This window comes from Protopterus annectens, chromosome 5.part0, assembly GCF_019279795.1.
Source record: "Protopterus annectens isolate FY-2018-M chromosome 5.part0, PAN1.0, whole genome shotgun sequence".
Taxonomy (NCBI): domain Eukaryota; kingdom Metazoa; phylum Chordata; order Ceratodontiformes; family Protopteridae; genus Protopterus; species Protopterus annectens.
Window position 1 is genome coordinate 677221136 of NC_056735.1, and position 27373 is coordinate 677248508.

Consider the following 27373-nt stretch of genomic DNA (forward strand, 5'->3'; position numbering starts at 1 on the left):
CCCCTTCTTTACTTGCAACACATACCACTACTCTCACCCAAACAAAATTTCTCTATATCAAATTCAAACTTAGACTCTGTCACTCTCAATACCTTAGACCACTCTCTAAACATGATCAAGCTCAAACTATGATCCATCTTCTTCTCACACTTACTACATATGGGGACATCCACCCCAACACTGGCCCAAACCACTCCCAAAATTTCAACACAAACCCCAAACCCTGCAAAAACTATTCCCAAAACTCCAACAAAAAAACAATTACACTTTATAACAATAAAGATTCACAGTTTCTGTAATAAAGTTACCAAATTTTATACCTGGCTAACTACTCACACCCCAAATATTATTGCAGTAACTGAAACATGGCTGAAGCCACATATTTCAGAAACTGATATTCTCCCTCCAGGCTACACCATAATTTGATGTGATACACCCAACAAAAAGGGCAGTGGTGTTGCATTAATATACCAAAATTCCTTATATCTCACTTCCTACTCAAAACCAGTCCCTACCTTTCAAAACCTAGAATTTCTCCTAACAACTCTTCAAATAAACAACAGTAAACACCTAACTGTTGCTGTAGTCTATATCCCTCCAGGCCAGAACATTCCCATTTTAGAAGAATTTCTGTCATGGATAAATCTAAATATATCAAATGAAACTATAATTCTAGGAGATACAAATATTAACTGGCACAACCTCACCTCCAACTCCCTCGCCAACAGCATAAATTTACACAGCTTTAATCAGCTTATCAATACTCCCACCCATGGCCTATCTACAGGATCAGAATCTATCATAGATTGGATATTAGTTACCCACCCCCACAACTACTCTAACTCTGGAAACCTAACTTATATACTAAGTGACCATCTCCCAGCATATACCCACTGGGCCCTCCCCCATATACTTAATGTTCATCCAGAAACCTCATTCAGTTTGACCAAAATGTATTCTCAAGCATTCTAAAAAACCCCAAACTGGCTCCCACTAAACACACTCCCTCTAGATGAAGCAGTTGATTACTTTAATAAGCTCTTTTTAGATACGCTTAATAGCTTAGCCCCCATACATATCAAGCAAACAAAAGTAAATCACACCCCATGGCTAACAAAAATGACCAAACAATGTATCATTCAGAGAGACAAAGCTTGGAAAATGTGGCACAAATATAGAACACAACAAAATGAAACTACCTTCAAACAATTAAGAAAGAGAGCCAAGAAGCTAGTAATACAAGACAAAGAGGATTATTTCTCCTCAAGGCTGTTACCTACAAAAAAATCATAAAAAATTCTGTAAGTCAGTCTCCATCCTTCTCAATCCTGGCACATTACAAAATCCTTCTCCCGCACCCGATAAGACCCCTCAGCAAATTTCCAGTGATTTTAATACCCACTTCATCACCACCATTCAAAAATTACTCAAAGACTCCCCAAGAAGCCCAGATCCATACTCCCAAAATACAAATAATATCAAACAAGTTGACAATGCCCCACTCATTCCAAACAAAACTCCAATCTTCCAGCTATTCATTCATTTTCTATTCAACCAGTGCCCACATCCCTCATATGTAAACTAATAAAAATACTCAAACCGTGCTCTCTCTCTGCAGACAACCTTCCCCAGAATACTTACAACTAGCAGCAAATGCAATTGCATACCCAGTTAGCATTCTTATAAACCTTTTGCTCTCAGAAGGCTATGTTCCACACCTATGGAAAAAGTCTATTATTACTCCACTACATAAAGGCGGAAACTCTCATGACCTCTCAAACAATCGCCCCATTTCTATACTTTTTCCATTATCCAAAATCCTTGAGAAGTGTGTACACACACAATTACTCAAGTACTTCATTGATAACGATCTCTTGTTTCCCACTTAACATGGCTTTTGGCCAGAGCACAGTACTGTAACAAAACTGATCTCCTTCACTGATACTGTCAATAAAGCCTTCGATACAGGTCACCCTGCATCAGTAATCCTATTGGATCTATCTAAGGCTTTTGACACAGTTTCACATACGAAACTTCTGTTTCAATTAACAAAACTTGGCTGTGCTCCCACATCCCTCAACTGGTTTATATCATACCTGAACAATAGACAACAATCTGTAAAATGGCATAACATCCAATCTGGCTACCTAGCTAACAACAGAGGAGTCCCGCAAGGGTCCATTCTGGGTCCCTTACTTTTTAACATCTTTATTAATGATCTTCACAAAGTCTCACAATTAGGTAAAATTATCCAGTATGCTGACGATTCGACTATAATCTCTACTTCTAACAATTTCACTGACCTCTTCACAGTCACTCAAAATGCCTTTACAGAGATTGAATCTTGGCTAAATAACTCTTAAGTCCTACTAAACACCAAAAAAAAATACTTCTACTATTCTCTTCAAAACATCCAGACATAGACTTCAAAATCTACACCAAAGATAAAACTGAAATAGAAATAGTAAAATCTGCCAAACTACTGGGCATTACAATTGATGACAAACTCACCTTTGAAACACACATTCTCAATGCAATAAAGAAAACATATTTTAAACTTGGCAAGTTTTATCGTCATAAACTGTATACGGACAAAAACACCAAAACAAAACTGCAAGTACCTTACTTATAGTTTACGGTAGTGCTATCTTTACTAACCTCCACTCTTCCCTCAGCAGAAAACTTCAGTCCTGTTATTATAAAATAGCTAAATCTGCCTCAAGAAAGCCTAACCACTTACATCACCGCTTACATCACTGCCAAGTAATCACTGAACTCAACTGGTTGGATTTCCCTAACTATCTCTGCTATACCCATCTAATGCTAGCCCGTAAACTAATTTATAGACCAAATAACTGCTCAGCACTCTCATCAATAATACAAACTTATATTCCTTTGCGCACCCTTAGATCCTCCAATAAATTACTAATAAATGTAACCAAGCCCAATAAAAGAGTTGGACAATGCTTGTTCTAATATAGCATTGCTAAGAAATGGAAATCCTTACTCACCCACATTACTCAGATAGGCTGCACAAAGACATACAAAGTAGCATTAAAAACTTACCTCCTTGACAACCTCACATGCCAGTGAAAATCAAGCAAACCACCATAAAACCAGCAGTACTTAATACGTACCTAGTTCCACAGGCTCCAAATAACTCTTACCCAGACAGTATCAGTCTTATACTACTTTTTCTGCTGTAACTGACTTTCAGCAAGAACTGACATTTGTTTTCCTTGCAATGCCAAAAGTAACAACTCAAAATTATTGTACTACACTACCAACTGTCTATCAAAGTTTATAGAAGTTCTGATTACATAGATTCATAGGTAGGTACTAGGCTATCTGCCCGAAGGCATTTATAAGCCTAGCCAGAATGTGTTGGCTTTTGCCGCCCCTTAGATTAGTTCCCTGTGCCTCTGTCCAGCAGAGCCACTGAAGTGATCCCCGAGGTAAACTTTCTGTTTCCCATACTGTTAAGTTTAATATTGTCTATATATTGTTTAATTTTTTAATCTTGTAAAATTGTTTAATTTGATACTTGAAAATTGTATGTTATCTGTCTATATTTTACTGTTTCATTGTGGAGTTTTTCTCCCTGGGTCTCCACTGAAAATGGGTTACTGACCTAGTGGACTTTCCCGGTTAACAAATGTCAATAAATAAATAAAATATAAATAATAAAATAAAAGTGGGACAAAGGTCCAAAAATAGGGACAATTTTCAAATATTGCTGTTACAAACTTAGAAAGTTGATAGAATAACAGGTTTTACATTAGCATGAATTTGGAATCTGAAGGGTATGAAGTCTGAAACTCAAATGTCCGTCATCATTTTCTAACTTCAATCTTTAATGATTTGGCATTAATTAACCAGAAAAAACACAATTTTCTGAAAAACGAGCCAAAAATATGAGGCAAAAATCTGGACATTCTGTGAAAATCTATATAGTTGAGAGTTATGTTATGAATATCTAACCTTTAGTTTGAACTATAACGGAGAAGGTTTTCCATTTTTGGAAGTTGACATATTTAAAACAGATAGAAGGGTAATAGCATAGAAAAACAAAGACCAGGATTCAATAATGCCTACACTAAGTGTGCACTAAGTGTACACTGATCTGAGTGAACAGGCAACCTAGACATAACTCATACCTTCTTCCTCCTAATTTTAGTTTTCCTACTGATATTCTTGCAGCTTTAAATATTGACAGGGATTCATACAGGATACCACAAAATGTAAACTACATGTACACTTAATGTAATCTTTCTGAGTGACTATAAAGCACAAAAATGAGATAAGAATTTTATTAAATACATAACATGTACACTTAGTGTACATTTAGTGTAGGCTTTATTGAATCTGGCCCAAAGTGTTCTAAAACTAAGGCTAAGCATCATGGGCAAGTAATAAAGTGTTCAGTTTGCAAACGAAAGAGAAGCCAGCTAGTAAATGAATGCAGTGGTCCTCATTTATAGTAGTGAACGATTTTCATATGAATAACATATAATGTAAAATAACAAATCTAAAACTAAAACTTCACTGAGGGATGAGCATTACGTCCTCTTATAGAAATAAGAAATGAAAACAGTTTTAGTATAAAAGAACCTCAATAATAATATAGAGAAACAAAGAACAGAACCACATGGAGGGAAGTTAAGGATTAAATGCTATTCAAGTAAAGCAGATGGGCAGACATGTTGGAATTGATAAAGCTGATAAAAGTGATGGAAAATAAGAGCATGCAGGTAATGTGATTTTCTTTTTAAAAAGTAGGCAATTCTAGAAGCATTATTAATTTGTTTAATCTGCAAGATTATGTTGCGGCACTTCTGGGGCCTCGTGGTTAATACATGTATTTGCAAAACCTTTAAGTACATTCTGTTAATGTATTTGAGTTGCATAGCTTTGAAAATAAATTAATTTTGATGAGACATATGAAACTTGCCATTGCAAATCTCTAAATTATAACTGTATTAATATGAAATGTGAAGTAGCCGAGTTACTGCAAATGAATACTTAAAAATTAAAACTTACATCTAGTTTAAAGAAGGGGACTTTTCAGTCTGTCTAATCTAGACTGCCCACAGCATGGGACGTTTGACCCTCAAAGCACTTTTTCTGGACAAGAACACTGCTTTTATGGGGCTAGATAACACACCAGACTGCCTATAGTTGAGCCTGAAACAGGGTCTGTCAAACCCTCTAAAGAGGCTATTTGATATCAGTCCCCAAACAGGCTTTGTGCCAGATGAGTTGAGGCCAGAAACAGTAATCTCCCTACATCAATGGACCTACAGTTACAGACTCATATCTGTCCAGCCTCATCTGTAAGGCTATGTAGAGGATGATTATGGAATTAATACGTAAGGACATAAGAAACCTACATATTCTTGACCAAAGTCAGTTTAGTTTTGTCAAGGGTAGATCCTGCCTGCTTAACCTGGTTGATTATTCAAGAAGGTTAATGAAGCAATGGATGAGGGAAAATTGGTGCACACCACATATTTAGACTTTGCAAAGATGTTCAACCCTTTGTCACACTTGGGTATTACTGATAAGCTGTCCTAGCCTCATATTAATTCCTATGTAAACCACTGGATAGCAAATTAGCTCACAAATTGAAGCAGTGAAATTGAGGTAGGTGGTGCTATCTCCTCCAAAAGACCTGTCACTAGTGGTATACACCAAGGGTCAGTCCTTGAACCATTTTTCTTCAGCATTTACTTCTCAGCAGTCAAAGCTAATGTAAAGGGTATCTGGTTGACATAACCCAGGGTTGCTGGTAATCTATTTTTTTCTGTCATGTCATGAAATTCCCAAACAGCTGTATCTCCTGGAGGGACACAAAATAAGGTTTCATTCCTATAACCCATGTGATGCTTGCAGCATCAAATTCAATATCTCATAGCTACCAGATTTACTTAAGGGGCTTATAATACTACCAGCAATCACAGCGCCATCATAAGTATGGTCCTGGAAACAAAGTGTGTGGTATAACAGAGCCTTTGACATTCTGGCATCAGCATTGCATCAGCACTACCTATTTCAGGACACAGAAAATGGCTTACCATCTATAACTGATATAATAAAACAAACTTTAGGCAGGCAAGCTTAAAAGGATTATTTTCTTCTCGCAGGCAATTTAAGAAAAAATGCTAGCAGTTGTAGTCCATATTAACTGCAATGTGCATTTGTGTGCTTCTGATTGCATGTGTGTGTGTGTGTTTAAACATTACATACTTACAAAATTCTTCACCAAGTTTGAAACATTAGGTGGAGGAACTATTTTGCATCTAAAGAAAAATAAATTTTATATATATAATGATAACAAATTAAAACAGATTGCCCATTTTCTAAGCACGATAATTCCCTCTAGGGTGTGCATTATTGTGGAAATAATCCTGTGATGTCAGGCCTCAGAACACCTCTGGATGTGTGTTATTTCCACAATAACACATATCCTTTTGGGCATTATTGCTTACATAGTACACAGGCTACTAACCAACCAGGGTCCGCAGCAGCACAAGTAGATGCCCTGTCCCAGAAGGTAGCACTGACTTGTTGTTATCGAAGACAGGGATTTCCTAAGCTTTGCTTTTGATAAGATATAGGTTTTGGAAAGTTATGCAATTATTACTTCACATGTGGGCTGTTTGGATGGGGTGTTATTTGCTAAGTGATGAAATATATAGTTAGGAAGATGTCATTAGACATACTGTAGTTTGCCATTTACTTACCCTACATAATGTAATGAACTTTAGATTTTTAAAATACATGTGTTTCACTTTTTCAGGCTTTTCTGATCTGGTAAAAATATAGGTCAATATGGGGGCAGACAGTCTTCCATTAAATGGAAATTATATCTCCTGCAAATTTTTCAAACTGCATGCACAGATAATCACTAATACATTTTGTCTTGGTGTCCTTTGATTTTTTTTTATCTCAGAATGTACTTACTCTGAAAGCATAATTTGTTTTATAAAATATGTTCTGACATTTTCCATCATAGTTTTTTCACATATTAAAGTAGTTTTACTACCTTATCAGGTAACACATCTGCATTTGGTGCAGAAAGTGGTGGGTTCTATTCCAACACCGGGTAGCTGGAGTCATTTTTTTTTTTTGCGCTGACACTGCATTATAGCCTAAGGGGGATGATGCACTCCTGAAAATGCCATACTTCAGATGAGATGTTAAACCAAGACCACATCTGCCTGAGTTGGTGGTAGTTCAGGTAGATGTAGAAAGATCCCATAGCATTTATTGAAAAGAGTAGTGGAAGTTCCCTGGTACCCTATACACATTTCCGCTAGTCAATATGAATAAAAGTCCTGTGTAGGAGGGAATCTTCTTTAGTGTGTATCTTTTAAATCCCAACATGATAGCATATATTAAGTCCCATCATTCAATAAAAGTGAGTTAATGTTCAAAAACATGAACATTGGTTGTTCACTAGTACATGCTCATTTAAATGAAACATTGCCATGGGAACATGTCTGACTCCAGACCCCTACAGCAGAAATAGAAATTACTACAACTGTAGTAAAAAAAAATATGCAAACACCATATTCTTTGAGCTGGTTAGTGGAAAAAATGTATGAAAAACTTAGTTCAACATGCTACATATTATTAAACAAAATTCTTCCCTTGTATAAGTTTCAAATCACTTATGTATCCTATGTTAACAGTATGGGTGCAACCTACATTACCCACACATGAGTGTGTTATATTGCATAAATTAATCAAAATGAATCCTGTGATATAATCACAACACAGACTTCTTGAGGTGATGGGCATTTAGACACCTACAGGTAAGGTATGCTAAGCACAGAATGGTGGAAGACACAGAGGCAATACCCGACACTGTTAGGATAGTCTTTTGACATAAACTAGAAATTTAGTGGAGTAACCAAGTTAAAAACATGCCTAATGAACAAAGAGATGGACCATATGTTTGGAGAAATTAAAGTTGTAGTACAGGCACAGACAATAACATGAAACAGACAAAGAAGTCCATCTGAAGGAAATGACTAGGAGAAATGAAAGATCTTAAAGCACACAAAGGATTAAATGGATTAAAATAAGCTTCTACAGCTATCATAAAGAATAACATGCCAGAAGGAGAATTTCAGGCTAAAATCTGGGATATATATTCATGCAGGAAAACAGTAACAAAACTAATATTCAAAAGGAGCATTTAAGCAACATCACTTTAAAATGCTGAATACATACTGCTTTAAATGCATTTGTCAGATGTGAAGACCCAGTGGTAGGGATTAGATTTCTGAGGGACTCAAAGCACATAAAGAAACATAATTACAGTAAACAGGAGTGCAGTGTGTTTGTCTGCCATGCAGTCAATACTTTTAAACATAATTGATTGGAAGACAGTTTAAGATGACTTCTTTAGAGATCAGCTGAATAAACCACTAATCTAGTACTGATGATGTTGATATAATCCTGTATTAGTTTTGATTTCACCTACTATGTTTTTCCTTCTAGCAAAGCTTCTTCAAAGAAAGACAGAAGAATAATTGTGTGTAACAGTACAACATTCATACCATGTAGAGAACATTACAAAATAGTTTTTACAATTCACAAGCTTTAACGTATATGTGATAATGATTATATTACTTTGCATTGTTGATGAGCTTTCATCTATGTGAAATTCGTTGTGAAACTTCATCGGCAATGTTTTTCATTGAAACAGAAAAAAACAACTAAATAAGGTAATTGGAAATGAACCAAATATGTTTAATTTCTGATCACCTAAAAGAACCAGAAATGTTGCTATTATACCTATCGATGTATATATATATATATATATATATATATATATATATATATATATATATATATATATATATATATTAAAACTAACAGGGCACTATCTCCAGTCAGTAATGTATACATAGACAAATGAATAGCTGCTGGATAAACCATTAAATAGAAAGACCACACGTGAGGCTGAGTGGGATTTGAGCACTTTTGTTCACATGTTTACTTAATATTAACAAATGTCTTCAGAAATAAAATCAGGAGCATTTCAACAATGTTTAAATACTGTAGCTTAAACTACTGTGTGATGCAGTGATGATGTAGGTCTCCGCTATCTAATCCATTTGAACATGCTTTTAATGTTTAGGTTCCCCTTCAGGCCAGGAGGCGTATCTGCCCTAAGTTCAATCTGCCATTTCAGCACTTTTACTTCAAGTGGTGTGCTTGATTCTCCACTGAAGGAGGAGATTTTATCTAGCATTAGAAAGTGGAATCTGGGGAGTTGTGTGCAATGCCTAATGTGTCTAGCTATGGCATTCCTGGTATCTGCTCATCGGATGGCTTGGTAGTGTTCTTTAATCCTGTCATTAAGTTTGCGAGTCGTCATTCCTATATAGAATGTAGGGCAGTGGTTGCATTTCCCTAGGTAGACCACATTGGTGCTGTCACATGTATAGTTTTGCTGGAAGACATTAGGGAGTTTCCTATTATTAAGAGTGAAGCTGTTCCCTTCGATGATGTATTGGCAGCAACAGCAATGCCCACAGGGATGGGAGCAGGGGCTCCTGTGGATTTAGGGGGTTTGGAATATTTTCTGCATTCCAACAGTGATTTGAGGGAGTTGGTTCTCTTGCAGCAGAAGGTGGGACAGTTCCCTACTGTTCTATTGAGGTCAGGGTTGCTTTGCAGTATGCCCCAGTTATTTAGTAAAGTATTCTTGATGGCAGTCCAATCTATGGAAATCAGGATAGGGAAGCATGGTAGATCACTTTCTCTCTCCTTGGGCTGCACTAAGAAGCCATATTTGAGAATGTGAATATGCCGGGTATGCCTGTGTTCTGCTATTTGTAGGACTGTAGTGGAAACTAGGTTTGCTCGGTATTGTTTCTCTAAAAACAGTTTACTGAGGCATTTACTTTCTCTGGTAAAATCCTCATCTTCGCTCACTAATCTACTGAGTCTCACAAACTGGCCTTTTACTATGTTCCTTTTCATGAAGCCAGGGTGTTGGCTTCTGTAGTCTAGAAAATTATTTCTTGCATTGGCTTTCTATAGAGGGTGAACATGAACCATTGTGTGTTCTCATCCAGTGTGAAGGTGACATCTAGGAAGTTCACTTGGGTCCTTATGCTTGAGATCATAAAGTTAAAGAAATTGACATTTTGTCTTAATTCTTGCAAGAAAGTGTGCAGTTCTTTGGGTGAACCTGTCCACAAGAAGAATATATCATCAATATAGCATTTGTACAATGCTACTTGCTTAAAGCCTTCTAAGTTGATGAATGTGTCTGCTTCCCATGAACTGAGACCCAGATTGGCATAGGTGGGGGCCATTTTTGCTCCATGGCTACTCCCTTGAGTTGCCGGTAAGGAGTGCCTTCAAAACAAAGGAAGTTGTTTTCTAGCACTAGTTTAAGGAGGGAGTAAAAGGTGTCTACTCATGTAGGGTCATAGTTTCTGTGACTTATAAGGTACTTCCTTACTAAGGGGATGCCTTCTTTGTGAGGTATACTGGGGTATAAGGTCTCGATGTTCAGTGTAACTAGTGTCAAGCTAGCGTTAAAGCTGGTTGTCTGGACCAGAAAGATTTCATTGAGGAATTGCCAGAAATCTTTTAAATAGAATTTTGATCTCTGGACAATCAAGGTAAGGTAATAATCCAGTAGATCAGAAATGTATTCTGTCTTCATCCTTTTGGAAGAGACTATGTGACTCAGGGGGGGGGGGGATTGGCTGGGTTTTTGTGGATCTTAGGATCCCAAATAATTTGCCGACATCTGGGGAGTCCAGTGCCATGAACTTGAATTGGTCTTCAGATATTTTGTTGCTGGAAACGAGTTTCTGTGGTACTGAAACTATGAATTTGAATCTTTTTAGTACTTCTTCTTTGGAGAGTGTGCAGTAGCTGTCATCAGTGGAAAGCAATGCTTGCATTTTTTGCCTGTAAGTGGTCTGGTCCATTACCATTATGCTGGCTCCTTTTATCTGCTTTCATTATTTTAATATTGGAGTTTTGGCAAAATTGCAGACACACACACACACACACACACACACACACACACACACACACACACACACACACACACACACACACGCACACGCACACGCACACGCACACACACACGCACACACACACACCAACACACACACACACACACACACACACACACACACACACACACACACACACACACACATGCACACAGACATGATCATTTGCAGCTTGCAATCCAGTTTTCTTATTAATGGCATCATTTTCTTTTTTCTCATAGTTAAATAAACAGTGACAGTTAACCCTTTGCAATACTTTGAATGTAAGAGACCCTTATTTATTCTATACATAATTTTTCATTATTATTGTTATTATTATTATTATTATTATTATTATTATGTCTCATTGATTTACTTTGGATATAGGTTTTCTTCTTTCAGTTGAGGCATGCAAAGTAGATTGTGAAACAAATTATATGGAGTATATATCATGAATTTTTCTGAAGGGTATGAAATCTGAAACTGAAATGTCTGTCATTATTTTCTGCCTTTAATGCATTGTCAATCATTTGCCAGAAAGCCACACTTTTATGAAAAATGGACCAAAATATGGGGCAAAAATATTGGCATTCTGCAAACATATGTACAGTTGAGAGGTATGAGAACCCCCAATTGAGGGTTTTCACCCCCACACCCCCATAAATCTATCTATATATATATATATATATATATATATATATATATATATATATATATATATATATATATATATATATATACATACACACACTAAATCATGGCAACACCACAATGGAAAAAAGAAAAAAACATCATTCATAGTAAGTCAGTGTTGGTGCACAAACACGTACAACTATAAATTATTTAGGGTTGCAATACCACAGGGGAAACTACCTATCCACATATAATCTTCTAGACTTACTTCTCTGGCGAATCATATCCTGAGAAATGACACCAAAACATGGTGCATATTCTTCTACATTTTTCTTTCATTTGTGATTCACTGAAATTAGGTTTCATTCAAGTGGCTTTTCAGTCAAAGTGCTTTTTGGTCAAACTGCCCCAACCATGTGAATTTCAGTCAAGTGCAGTTGTATCACCTGATTGTAAATTATTCATCACAGCAAGCAGATGCACACTAGTACCTCAGTTAATAATCCAGTTACACAGTTCTAATATCCGAGCAGTATACGACGAAGTATACGACAATTGTAAGAGTAAGTGAACAACGATACAATGGTCGTGTTATATGTGAATTCAAGTTAAACAATTCCTATGTTTGAGACATATATCACGCTTCATAAGACACTTGCAATACTAGTTCAGACAGGTCAAGTAGTACTGATGGGCAATGATTGTAGAAGACTCAAAACATTTACAGGACAGTATATAACAAGGAAGCTTAGGAAAACATGGCTGCAAGATAAGAAAAGAGTAAGTTTGGTAGAGAATGGTGGATAAGAGATAAGAAAACAGAGAGAGAGAGATGACATTGATGAGGGAGATAAAGTTGAGGGAGTAAATGTGTTAGCAATGAAATGCAGTAAAAGAAAAGAAATGTAGAGATAAGAAAAGAGAAGGTAGATGTAGGGAAGTGAGAGACGGTGGAGCAGGTAAGATGATTAGCAAAGACATGTACCGAAGATGGTGATGTATATGGATTGAGAGAAGGGTAGACTGCAAAATATCCAGCATGAAAGAGGTTTTAGTAAGAGTAGTAGTTCAGAGGTTACAGTCCCTGCTTAGTACAGGGTGTGTAGTTCAGTGGCTACAGTCTGTGCTTAGTACAGGGGGCAGTTCAGTGGTTATAGTCCCTGCTTAGTATAAGGGGTTGCTTCTATTGGGCACTATTGAAGATTGAATTTTTGATAATATTAACTTCCATGATCTATCTAATTGCGTTAATTTTAATAAAACATGCAATGTCTTCCTTAACAAGTACCACAGGGTCTGTTAACACTAGTCTAAACTACCATAAAGTCTAGCAGATTGGACTTCATAGGTTCATAGTTTCATAGGTGTGTACTAGGCTAATGGCCCTGGGGCCTTTACAAGCCTAGCCCATAGATGTGCCCTGGCATTGTGCCACCCATCGTTAGTTCCCAGTGCCTCTATCAAGTAGAGCCACTGGAGTGATCCCCGGGGTGAACTTTCTATTTCCCATCCACTCATCAAGATTTCTGTTGAAGAGGGCTAGTAAGGTGCTCTACTTGACATGTATGGGAAGTCTATTCCAGAGCATGGGCAGTCTCTGGGTTATGATCCTGTCCCTCCAGCATGTTCTGTTGATTGTGGTAATGAGGTTGAGGTCTCTGGAGCATGTGGTGCGGGGGGATTGGGATTTCTTTAGATGCACATTTCTAACAGAGCTGGGTCAGACATGGCTTTGTAAGTCAAGCAGAGATCGCCTCTTAGTAGACGATATGAGACAGAGAATAGCTGGAGTTTTTTGAGTTTGTCCATGTAAGACATGTGCTTAAGGCCTAGAATCCTCTTCGTATGGTACTTTTGTGGCCTCTCCAACTGTTGCCAGTGTCTAGTGAGGTACATGCCAAATGGGGCATTGTACTCTATGAGGGAAGGGTAGAGAGAAATGATGACCTCTTTCCTCCTGGATGCAAAACTCTTAGTAATGAGATGTGCCTCATAGAATGACTTTCTGACCACAGTGGCAATGTGATGGTCGAAGGAGAGGTTGCTGTCAACCTGTGTACCCAGATCTCTTATAACGCCTTCAGTGTTCAGTGGGCTCCCATCAATGTGGTAATTAGTGGGAACTGTTTTTCCCAAAGGGGATGATGATGCATTTTTTGGCATTGAGCTTAAGGCCACGGTGGTCTCAGTGAGGCCTTTCTGTAGGATGTCTGCATCACTTGGGGGAGTTAATAATGGCTCCCTGCTTGCAGCCATCTGCAGATTTGGTCAGCCAGAGTCCCTCTGTGTTGGCCTAGACTTCTGAGAAGTAGATGGCAAACAGGAGAGGACGCAGGACCATTCCCTGTGGGACTCCACTCATGACTGGTTAGCAGTCTGACTTGGAGTCCACTACTTTCACATTGTGGGTTCTATCTGTGAGCCAATTTGCAACCCACCTAACGATAGAGGGGTTAATGCCTAGTTTGCTGAGTTTATCAATAATTCCTGAATGAGGAATGGTATCAGAGGCCTTGGCCAGATCGAGGTAGGCTCTATGAACTGCCTTACCTTCATCATCTGCTCTGGTGACTAACTCAAAGAAGTCAACTAGGTTGAGCAGGCATGATCTACCTTTCACAAAACCAAAATGTGTGGGATCTAGAGTTTGGAGATTCCCTATATCCTTGTTAATTAGGTCCATGATGATATGCTCCATAGCCATACATATCAGACTCATTAGGCTAAAGGGGTGATAATTTCTAGGGTCTGTAGTCACTCCTTCTTTATGGAGAAGGATGACTGTAGCAGTGTGCCATTCGGTAGGTACAGAGCCTGAGGTGAGGCTGTGGGTGAACAGAGCACACAGATGTGGTGCCAGTTCACCTTGTGATACATGTACAACACAGTCAGGGATATTGTCAGGTCCCATAGAAGCTGTATTCTTGGCCTTAGACAATGCAGCTTTAACCTGTGCTGCAGTAATGCTGAGTGCCTGGCATTCTTCCAGTGGTAAGACAGCCCTCTTTATTAATGTTTACATATACGATTAGTAATTGATAGAATTATCCACAGATAAGCCAACCCTCTTACTCTTCCACTCATTCAGTTTAATGTATCATTTAAAAAGATGGTACATGAGGAATTAACTCACTCATGTTGCACTGCTCTACTTAATGGAACATGTCTCCAAGTACCTCACAGAAAAAAAAAAACAAAACTTTTGTCTATTCTACACAACATTAAAGAGTGGGAGATTGCAACATGGGATAATTTGTTAGGCTTAAAAAAGCCCACAAGGGCCGTTAGCCTTGTACTAACCTATGAACCTATCCGCATGTGGTTTAACAAGGACCAAGGCAGGAAATGTGAAGAGGAAGAAGGAGGCACTAAATGGACTGTCCCTGAAACAGAAGCATCCAGTGGTAAGACTGCCCTCTTTATTAATGTTTATAGGTTCATAGGTTCATAGGTAGGTACTAGGCTATTGGCCCTAGAGCCTATACAAGCCTAGCCAAAAAGGTACCCTGGCTTTCGCCACCGAAGAAAATTATTTTCCTGTGTCCCTGTCAAGCAGAATCACAGAAGGGATCCCCGGGGTGAATTTCCTATTACCCATCCAATCATCAAGACTTTTCTTGAAGAGTGCTAATGAGGAGCTATGTTTGACATAGATAGGTAGTCTGTTCCAGAGTATGGGAAGTCTCTGGGACAGGAATCTATCCCTCCAGCATCTTCTGTTTATTGTGGTGACAAGGTTTAGGTCCCTAGAGCATGTAGCTTGGAGGGATTGGGATTTCTTTAAGTAGAGCATGTCCAACAGCTCTGGGTTTGACATAGCTTTGTATGTTAGGCAGAGATAGCCTCTGAGTAGGCGATATGCAACGGAGTAAAGCTGGAGTTTTTTGAGACAGTCTGCGTAAGGCATCTGTTTGAGGCCAGTAATCCTCATTGTGAGGTAATTTTGCGGCCTTTCCAGTTGTTGTAGATGTCTTGTGAGGTAAATACCAAAAGGGGCGTTGTACTCTATAATGGGTCTAATGAGTGATGAGTAGAGGGTAACAATGACCTCTTTTTTTCTGGATGAGAAACCTTTTGTGATGAGGTGGGCCATGTAGAAGGATTTCCTGACCACTGTGGCGATGTGATTTTCAAAGGAGAGACTACTGTCCACCTGTGTCCCAAGGTCTCTTATCACACTTTCAGTGTTAAGTAGACTACCGCCTATGTGGTAGTTCATGGGTACAGAGTTTTTACCAAAGGGGATGACAATGCACTTTTTGGCATTGAGCTTGAGACCATGTCTTTGACACCAGGCATCTGTCTCAGTGAGGCCCTTTTGTAGGATGTCCACATCATTAGGAGTTTCAATTATGGCTCCTAGTTTGCAGTCATCTGCGAATTTAGTTAGCCAAAGACCTTCTGTGTTAGCCTGTACTTCAGAGAAGCAGATACCAAACAGGAGAGGACCCAGGACTGAACCCTGTGGTACTCCACTTGTCACTGGTCTGAAGTCTGATTTGGAGTCTGCTACTTTCATGGTGTGGGTTCTTTCTGTAAGCCAGTTGGCAACCCATCTTGTGACATAGGGATTTATACCTAGTTTAGTGAGTTTATCTATAATTCTAGAGTGGGGAATGGTGTTGAACGCCTTGGCGAGATCTGGATAGGCTGTGTGAACCACCTTACCCTCATCTATGGCTTTGGTGACTACTTCAAAGAAGTCTATCAGGTTTAGGAGACATGATCTGCCTTTTACAAACCCAAACTGTGTGGGGTCCAGAGTTTGGAGATCTCCAATGTCTTTGTTTATGAGTTCCATGATGACACGTTCCATGGCCTTGCAGACGAGGCTCGTCAGGCTAATGGGGCGGTAGTTCCCGGGGTCTGTTATGGCCCCCCCTTTGTGGAGTGGGATAACTGTCGCGGTGCGCCATTCAATGGGCACAAAGCCTGAGGTGAGGCTATGATTGAACATGGTACTTAGGTGGGGTGCCAGTTCATTCTGTAGTTCATGTAGAAGGCAGCCTGGGATGTTGTCAGGTCCCATGGATGCTGTGTTCTTGACTTTGGAGAGTGAAGTTTTTACCTGTGCAGCCATGATTACAGGAACTTTGCATTCTTCCGGTATAAAGATGGGCCCTTTAGGGGGTGAGAGGGGGGTAAAGTTAGCACTGAACCTATCTGCCAGGATGTTGGCAATATCAGTTGGCTCTGTATATTTAGTGTCATTGTGCTGTAACTCAGAGCAGATCTGAGTATTGCCATTGAGATTTTTGACATAGCTATAGAATGCTTTGTGGTTGTCTTTAGAATCAGTGGCAATTTTGTTTTCATAACTAGCTTTGGAGGATTTTATGAGAGATCTCAGCTTCTTACTGAGGCTGACCAGGGAGTTCCTCCAATCATGGGATTTTGCTCTTTTTTGCAACAGTTTCTTTCTTCTGTTGTAGAGTTTGTTTATGGCAGAAGACCACCAGATTTTCTTCCTTTTTTGGGGGGATAGCATCTTGGTTCTGTTAGGGATAGCACGATCCATGCACTCGTGTAAGTGCTTATAAAGTGCATTAGTGTAGGATTCAGCAGTTGTACCTCTATTGTCCATCTGCATGGGCTATTGTCCATCTGCATGGGTGTAGTGAAGTTTGCCACTTCTGTCTTAAGAAGCGTGAAGTTGGCTTTGGAGAAATTTTTTATGGTTGTTTTCCTAATGGGGCGTGGGAGCGGGATGTGGATGTCTAGGGTGATTAGCTTGTGGTCGGATCTGACCAACGAGAAGCTGACCTCTGGTCTGGAACATTGGTCACCCATGTTGGTGATGACCAGGTCTAGGATATTGCTGCCCCTGGTGGGGGTGTGGATAAGTTGATCCAAAGTATTGGAATTGATGATTTCCAGAAAACGTTGAGCAAAAGAGTTGGCACATGAGTAGTTTTCCAAGTTAATGGTAGGGTAGTTGAAATCACCCATTATTAGAGTGTTGGGTTGTACCTTAATATTTTCCAGTGTATCAAGAAAAGAGGAGTGGGAATCCTGGGGCATGGTGGGGGGTCTGTAGCAAGCTACAATCTTGATTGTGGTTTTGCCCAGAGTTAGTTGAACTTGGATAATCTCGGATGCATTATGCTGAACAACTAGCTTGGAGGTGTGGATATTCTTAATGAATATGGACATGCCTCCACCTTTAGTGTTTCGGTCCGGGTTTGGTGGCCGAAAGGTGTGGTATGAATTATAGCCTGGTAATGCAGGGGTACTCTCTGGAGCTTTGAACCAGGTCTCTGTCACTGCACAGATGTCAATGTTCTCCATTTTAAGGAGTTCCTCGAGTGAGTGCATTTTGAGGTTTAGACTTCAGGCATTGAGTAGCATTACCCTCAGATTTTGCTTGCTTGTACCTGTTATGGTGGTGAATTTGTCATTTGAACCTTGCCTAACAAAGGCACTATAGGGGTGGCAAGAGCCTTTGCCAGTATCCAGAATCCCAAGGGCGACAGGTGCAGGCCAACTCTGGCAAAGCAGCGTGGTCTGTCTGTCATGTCATCCCAGGCAGACAGATACTGGATTCCCTTAGAATGACACCAGAAGCTTAGCCAATTGTTAAAGTCAATCATTTTGTCCTTGTACTGTGGTGTCATTCTGGGTGATGGCAGGATGCTACTCAGGGCTAGGGTCATACCGGCCTGGGCTACAATATCAGAGAGCTCCTCCATGTCTCTTTTCATGTAGTCCAGGGAGGTACGTTTCAGGTCATTCACACCAACATGGACAATGACAGAGTGATATTTGTACTTGTTGTGGAGTGACCTGAGTGCGTGCGTTATGTGGCGGATCCTTGCACCTGACAGGCAGCTGACAGTAATTTTTTCCTTGTTTAGCCTGGTGAGTGGAACATCAGTGTGCCTGACTATAGAGTCACCTATGACTAGAGTGTTTGGTACGTTATGCCTTATGGTCTGTAGTTGAGTGGCACACTGATTATGTGGGCTGTGTGACATTTGGGTTGTGTTGGGGGTGGAGGTTGCTTGCATTTCTGCTTTGGAGGTCTCTGTTTGGGCAGATTTGTACTGAGAGCCTCCGTGAATGTAGGTGTGTGTTTTGTGGTTCTGTGTGTGTGTTTTGGTAGTGTAGGTTTTGAGGGACTATGTGATGAGTGTGGTGCGGTGTGTTTACCTTCTCCTCTTGACTGTCTAGGCCAGTCTTTGGTGAAGAGAGCTTTGCTTCCAGTTTGGCTAAATAAGTGCATCTCTCACAAGTCGTAGTGTTGGGTGGTAGGAGGAGAGGGTTGTCTGTCTATATGAGGCTGCATTGTCCCAAGATGCCCAGATTCATCAGGTAGACAGGAGAAAACACCAGGAGCTGACCTTTAGACATGCCTGAATAGGTGCTTATTTATTAAGTACTAAAAACTGTTTTCCTCTAGACAAGTGAGGAAAGTTGAGTGCTGTAGTAATTTGTAATTTATTTAGTGCTTACAATGAGTTCTGAACAAGTGCTGAGATCAAAGAAACAGATGAGTGCTAAAACTAAAAAGCTGGTTAGTTGCAAGGGAAATTTTAAAGAACAGACTTTATGGCGCCAGGAATAGTTTAATCCCAGTTAAGTGGGGTGGGGGGCTTAGGAGCTCACAAACAGTCCTGGACACAGCAAATCCGTATCTGACCTGCCACAGGAAAGGGGGGAAGCAAGCTTAGAATTTTTTTTCCCAGTAAAATGGAAATGGAGAAAGCTGGAACAGAAGTCAATTCAACGTTAAGAATCTGAGTGGGTTGGCCTTCACAAATGTTCTCTATTAGATTGAGTGAACTAATGACACTAGACTGGGAGGAGTGTCACAGATCAAATATACAGTATGGACGGGCAACTGCAAAGCCACCAAGTATAAGAACACACAACACTAGGTAGGGTGGGTGGGAAAAATTACAGTTCCTAGCTGTAGCCACTAAATGAAAGTTTTAAACAGATCAAGGAACAGAATCGAGAATGCTTTTAACTGTAACAGACAAAAATGCACAGAAAAGTTCGGATAGAGCACTCACAAACAGAAAATACAACTCTCAGTATGAAAAAAGCAGTTTACAGTTAATTAATGTTAAAACAGTATAAAACAGTACATAAATGCAGTGAAACAATAAAAAAAGCTTTATAACACTGCAAAAATATAGTAGATCAACTGTATAGCACAATTATAAGCGTTTCAGAAGTGCAGTTCAGTGAAATAAGTGTAAGAAATAACTTAGCCTGCTCTTGGAATCTTAAGGAATTTCCACTTATGCAATGCAATCCAGAGCCTGACAATACAAGCAGAACCTTTATAAGACACAGGGTTTATATAGAAGTAAGAATGGAGGAGTTGGAGGATCAGATTACTACTCAGCCCCTGCTATTACCCAATCACTCATACTACAGAAGGTCAGGAGGCCTTGTTACTCTCAATAATAATGAAGACAATCAGCAGAAAATGGCTGCCAGAAACACAGGAAACTCAAACAAAGCTTCCAGCCTAAACAACAGGCCTCTATCAAGATTATGCTACCTGAGCAAAACACAGAAACCTCACTTTGAAAGCATAGAAAGAACACCCACAAAGAGAAAATCCAAGTCTCAGTATGAAAAAGCAGTTTAGAATTTAGTAATTTAAATAAAAAAAGCAATTATTGTAATGCACACTATTACAGTTCCTAGGTGTAGCCACTAAATGAAAGTTTTAAACAGATCAAGGAGCAGACTCGAGAATGCTTTTAACTGTAACAGACAAAAATGCACAGAAAAGTTTGGATAGAGCACTCACAAACAGAAAATACAACTCTCAGTATGAAAAAGCAGTTTATAGTTAATTAATGTTAAAACAGTATAAAACAGAACATAAATGCAGTGAAACAATAAAAAAAGCTTTATAACAGTGCAAAAATATAGTAGATCAACTGCATAGCACAATTATAAGCGTTTCAGAAGTGCAGTTCAGTGAAATAAATGTAAGAAATAACTTAGCCTGCTCTTAGAATCTTAAGGAATTTCCACTTATGCAATGTAATCCAGAGCCTGACAAAACATATGTTTGTTTGTCTTTCGGCTTTTCCCAGTAAGGGGGTCACCACAGAGGAACTCCGGTCCGCTAATGATTGGCAGTAGATTTTTACGAAACGCCAAGGTGCCAGCTCGACGCTCAACCTTCAACGAAGGCACGCTCATTTACGCACGCATGTCTTTCGAACGCTACCCAACCGCAGGAAGGACATGCAGACTCCACACAGAAGGCACTCCCAAGCCCAGCCGAGAATCGAACGGGAGAACTTCATGCTGTGAGGTAACAACGCTACCGCCGTACCACCGCGGCATTATTAATGTTTACATATAAGATTAGTAATTTGTAGAATTATTCACAGATAAGCCAACCCTCTTACTCTTCCAACTTGTCTTTGTTTAGGATTTCTTTCTTTATTAACTTTAGCATATAAGATTAGACACTGGTATCAGTGCTTATTTGTGTTATAATATAGCCAGTAATGTATAAAACCTATTAGAATTTGACACAATGAGGTATGGCAGATCTGCATATAAAGATGCCTTATCTGATACAAAACACAGCAAAGTATAACAATTCTGCAAGCTTCTGGATGCAATTTAATAGCTGCATGTTGGAAAGTCAATAGCACACATTTTGTAAGGCAGAATGTGATAAAGGTAGTCATACTTAAGGTGCTAGAGAACATATTTGAGCTCTTTCAGTTGTTATGGAAAATGTTCTGTATAGTATATACATATGTTATATTTGAGCCTAGTAAGTGATAGACATTTTAGAAATAGCATAATTCATTAAAACTAATTCAGAAGGTGTTTTTGTAATGTTTTTATTGATTTTAAACACAGCAATTTTGCTAAGAGAACAAAAAAAACTGCATGCTGATGTTAAAGTATACACAATAATGCTAGGCATAATTTACCATGCAATATTAGGTGCAGAATACTGGATAGTAAAAAATAGTTATAAGCAGTAATAATGTGTTAATTTTTTGCCAGTAATATATATAGAATGAAGCAAATTTTATATTACTAATGTTTTCGATTTATAATGAGGCATCGGTACAGCTGTAGAACATTTATAAAAGGCAACTCTGCTGATCCACAAACAGTTTTCATATTTCAGTACTAAAGATGTTAGATTTTGCCAACTGTTTAGCTCTAGAGCCTTAAATGAGTTATTGATCATACTTTGAATACAATGTGCTATTTTATAGAAAAGAAAAAAAAATGGAATTCAGGTTCTTTATCTCATTAGCCTTGCCAGCAGAAGATTCCAAAGTATTAAATTGTTTTCGACTTTTACATTATTAAACCTGTAAAGTAGATTTTTTTTTTAAAATATGAGCCACTTGAAAGGTATTGCTGTTTAACTATTTGATATTAAAATAATGAACCCTTTCAGATTTTAATATGGGCATTTTATGCACATATTATGAGCGAGCTTCCAGATCAAACATAATGGCTAACAATAGCATAATAATATAAATGCCATTTGTACATAATTAAATAAATTAAATTACAATTAGACATATATCAGACTTGAAAAATTGTCTGTGCTGGGCATATTATACTGTTGAATCTGCTTTTTGCCGTTTATATTTAATTTTATATATCTTAGTCTATATTATCATCCTGCAATAGACTGGTATAGTATCCAGGATCAGCTTCTCTGTCTTTTCCCCACTGAATATCATGACCTTGAACTGGATAAAGCAGGTATTGTATATTTTCTATTGTGTTTCAGGGTATGATCAGAAATTAATAATTTTAAGAAACGTTTACTGAAAAACACTTTCAAAAGCTGAAGGCAGGGGGAGCCCAGAACACAGGAGGGAAATAGTTTCACATTTAGGCCTTATAATACCCACAGCATATAGCTCCTTTTATTGGGTCTATATTAAATCAGTAACTGAAAAAATGCCAGCACAAAACTCAGTATATATCAGCAACAAAACTACAGCGACACTAAGGTAAAACTTAAGAGATTTAATACCTATTAAATCAGCAAACACTTAAAAAAGCGAACGCTGATTTATTGACCCAATGTAAGAGAAAGCTTACAATCCAGAACACTTAGAACAGCGATTTTTTCTCAGGGAAAATAATCGCTGATCCAAAAAAGAAAACAAAAAAAATCTTTAAAACGTATAAAGTTGGGGGCTTTGCCACCCACACCTCCGACATGGGGGGCTGTGCCCCCTACACCCCCCCCTACATAAATATACCAACTCCGAGATTGCACTACAGTGACGAAAACAGCAAAATAATGAAGGCGGCCAAGAGATTTCTTTACCAGGGAAAGAATTCACATATGCCATTTTGGTATTTTGCTGTTTCATGCTTTCAAGTCTGATTAAGACGCATTCGAAAGAATACATCTTCGATCATATAACAGGGAACCCTTTTATTAGCCTGTGATATATTGCTGCAATATGGCAAATAATTTAGCATAGTCTCAAATGCAGAAGTGTGTACAAAGGCAGACGGTATAATGGAATTAGTGAATGACAGACAGGAAGTCCACCAATGGAAGACCAGAAAAAGGCCTAACTTTTTCCTAAAGAAAGAAAGAAATGTACTAAGGCTACTGTGACTTTGTAGACATCTCCATATTATAGCAGACAGACAACATATTAATCTAAATTGCCTTCTTAGAGGACTGGGGATCATCTCTTGCAGGATATACTAATGTATTTTCAGCAAACCACAAGACATCTCCAGTGCATGTTTCGTTATGGAGTTTCATGTTATGCAAGGTCTTTATTTCCTCTGAATTAACATTCTATGGCATATAACTGATTAAATGAATTTTTGTTTCTGATATGTAAAATTAGAAGTGTAGCTTCCTTCAGGCAAATTTCGTAAGATGGGCAGGAGAATTAAACTAAGCAGATTTCTCTCTTACTAAACCCTTGATCTAACTATTCAGTTTTAGAATCAGCAATAATATGTATATGCTTTCACAAGAATTAGGAGAACATAACAATCCTATGATTTAAAGTGCTGTAACTGATATAACTGGATCGCTAATGTGCTTTCTGAGAAAAGTGGGCCAGTGACATAAGACAATGATAATATTGATGAAGCTATGACAACTTATAATTTCCTAAGCTTATTTATTAACCATTTGCAGTCCCCTGGAAATAACAACCATTCTGAATGTTGTAGTCTACTTGTTCTTTTTGCTATCAAATTAAATTGTTAAATTGCTTTCCAAGCCTTTATCTGCCCATCTCTGTGCACGTGTCTGTTTGGATAGCACGCTAAAATCCTTTTTTTTTTTTTTGTTTGGTAAATGGTTTTAATATGAATATTCAAAATGTAAACCCTCTTAATATGGTTAAAACAAATTATCTGATTTGTTAAATTTATACTGGGCAAGATACTAACAAGACAGTCTACTATGTATAACTTTTCCTGCTAAATGAATAACTTTCTTTGTGATATGTTTAGCTCACAAATTAAAACTCTGCTAGCCCCTCTCATTCTTATAGAATTCTGCTTGATATCAAGGATATCAAAGAAGATCTTCAAATTCCTGGTGGTTGTTATGTCACCATAAGCCTCCAGATCTGTCTGTCTATATGCTTGCAGGTGAAGAAACCCTTAGCCATTTCAATTTTGCCATGTAACATTAGCCTTCATGTTAAGGAGTCAGATCTTGTTTGGAAAAATTAACCATTTCTACAGACTGAAATGAGAATCCAGTTGCTCAGTTGCCAGAGTGTTGCTGAAAAAGGTAGTCTAGCTTTACAGATGGTACTGTCATGTCCTGAGGCAAGATGGGAAATTCTTAAGCTGGAGAGAAAGGTCACATCTGAGTACTATATTTATATCAGGTCTGCTCTTGGAGCTATCTCTTATTATTGATACTTTCTACCTACATAAGACTCGCTGTAGGTACCTTAAGATAAGACGCATCATGGAGTTACATATTTATAAGGGTAAAAGTGATAAGACTGATGAAGCATGCATACTTTACGCATAATGAATAAATGAAAGACAACATGCTTCCTTTCCTGGTTATAAATGCTGCGCAGGCAAGTATACTTTTGGCATAGGAGATGCTACCAGCTGTTGCCCATTGTGCAGAGATGACGTGACCAGCAAGGCACTGCCAATGATCTTATACCAGCTCACTGACCATGAATTTGCTGTGAAATATCACATAGAAAGGGAGCTGGGTCTCATCACATATGATAATTTTGTACCTTTCATGAATCAATACAGCCAGAGGGGTAACTGCATACCAGCTGAAATAAAGGTTTTTATATTTTTGGGCATAATGGGGCATTCCAGAATCACACAGCTGTTACAGTAGGAGTGTTCTGCACCAGTCAGGTGCCTTATATCTTTTCCCACCTTCCTGAAGTCCTAGGTGTCACTGATTGCACCCACATATCCATAAAAGACACATCATCCAGTGTGGATGGCACATACTTCAAACCAGAAGAGGCAGGATTCAGTTAGCTTCTAATTCATGTGTGCAGTAAGAAAAAAAAATTTTGTGCACCACTGGCAAATCCTGGCATCAAATTCATTTGGAAGACCTGAGTCCTGACACACAGATTTGTTAATGGAGAAACGACTAAAGGGTATGCCTTAAGTGAATTTTGTTTGTGTCTTTCGGCTTTTCCCGGTTAGGGGTCGCCACAGCGGAACTCCGGTCCACTAATGATTGGCAGTAGAGTTTTACATGCTGGCTTGCCGGGCCTAACGCACAACCTTCAACGAAGGAACTCTCATTCATGCATGTTGCCACACAGAAGACGCTCTAACTGAGAATCGAACGGGCAACGTCTAACTGTGAGGCGACAACGCTACCGCAGCACCACCATCATATGTCTTAAGTGAATATGCAAAGCAAAATAAATAACATGATATATGTTTAAAAGTGAGTCACCACTATTAATACTGATGTGGATTACATCTTTGCACATGTTTTGCAGGTGACAGTGGCTTCCTCTTGTAGTCATAGTTAAGGGCACCAATATAGTATCCCCAACTGCCTGCAGAGGAGTTATATAAAAATCATACATATTCAGAAGGAATGCAGTACAGTGGCTGTTTGCTTTTCTGAAGTTTTGCTTCAGATACCTGGAAATGCCCAAGAGTTCCTGAAGAAGAGACAAAGAAAACATCTGGAGTAGTCACTGTGTATGCAGTATTACATAACATGATAACAGCAAAGCAAAATGGTCTTGTCTTGGTTATTACAGAACAGCTGCCACTGGTTTAGGTACCCGAACATGTATGCCCATTTAACAACAGAGAGGAGGGCACTATGAAAGAAGAGGACTTGAACAACTTCAATAAACAGCAGGTTAGCATGCAAGATAAACATGAATGTTTGCAATATGACATCTAGTTTAAAATATTCTACCATGATGTGCACCAATGATTGAAGTTATACAGAAAATGGGAGGGCACACACTGTTTGTTGTCATGATGATCACAACATAGGGCATGTTGACATATGTTAGCCCTGGGATACCTTGTGGAATTAGACATAACCAATATTTATCCCACATTTGGATGGTAACAGATGGTGACGCTGTCATCAGCTATGCAGACACCTAACAGGACAGCATTGACAGCACAAAATGTATGGACTATGGACATGAATATCTAGACATAGAGATGCAGCCTACATCTTATGTTTTAGTCATCTGTAAAGTGACGTCGATGAGGTTCCATAGAGTAGTTTCCACTTACAATGTTTCATAACATGTGTTTGATGTAGCACACACATGACAATGTTAAGATTCTTAGAATATGACAGAGATGTTTAAGTGCATACTCCAGTTCCCTTAGGTCATCTACTGCATAGTGTTCATGGGACAGATGTGACATTATCAGGACTAGTGGCTATTGGCAGACCTACCATCCTTACACCTTTAGTAGCAGCAAACTTTGGTGTCCTTGGCTCTGACCATGCAGTCACTTCTGTAGTGGGTATTCAATGCATGAACTAAAAAACAGAAACACATGCTAAGGTTGTGACATGATGCTGCTGAAATACAATGGCCCATGTGATGTCTAATAATAGGTTATCCATTTACCTTGTATGCTCAGAATGATTGCTTGTGCATCACTATTCATTCTGGGGAGGCTGCAGTTAAGTTTGTGCTAGAACACATGCTCTGCCTGGACAGGTTCTTATTGGACTGAAAATGTATCAACCTGTAAGTAGGCAGTGGCAAGTCATATATCACAGCCAGTTCCCCAGTATTTCTGGTCATTAAAACTTACCTCTTTTGCTCAGTCCACCATTGCTGCTACTGGCTGCTGATCTGTGCCATCAAGGTCATGCTGTGGCATATTTGCATCAGTCCAAGATCCATTGCCCTTATGTTCCACCCGATAAAAGACATTAGAAATACAGTCAGACAGCCTTAGCTTGCTAGCAAAGTTGTCATATGATGAAAAGTGCAGAGTACCAATGTGTCCATAAACAGTAAATCTCAGGTGTCCTTGACTGTGCTGTGTGTACACAAAACATTATCTCTTCCTGTCTCTGCTGTTCTGATGTTTAGCACAGCAGTGACACCAGCACTGAAGTGGCCTAAGTATAATAATAAATGTAATAAATGAAACATAATAAACACATTTTCCCCATCCTAAACTTTACTCAACACTAGTACAGTGCATCTTCATAATATTTTATAAGTATGTAAGTAATGCACACACATCACTCTGTATCTGAA

General features: G+C 38.7%; 1 protein-coding gene across 1 annotated transcript in view; it reads right to left on the bottom strand.

The window, feature by feature from the left end:
• Window positions 1-27373, bottom strand: part of GLRA2 (glycine receptor alpha 2) — a 1310903-nt gene that overhangs the window by 46856 nt on the left and 1236674 nt on the right. The gene's annotated exons all lie outside the window — the stretch shown is intronic.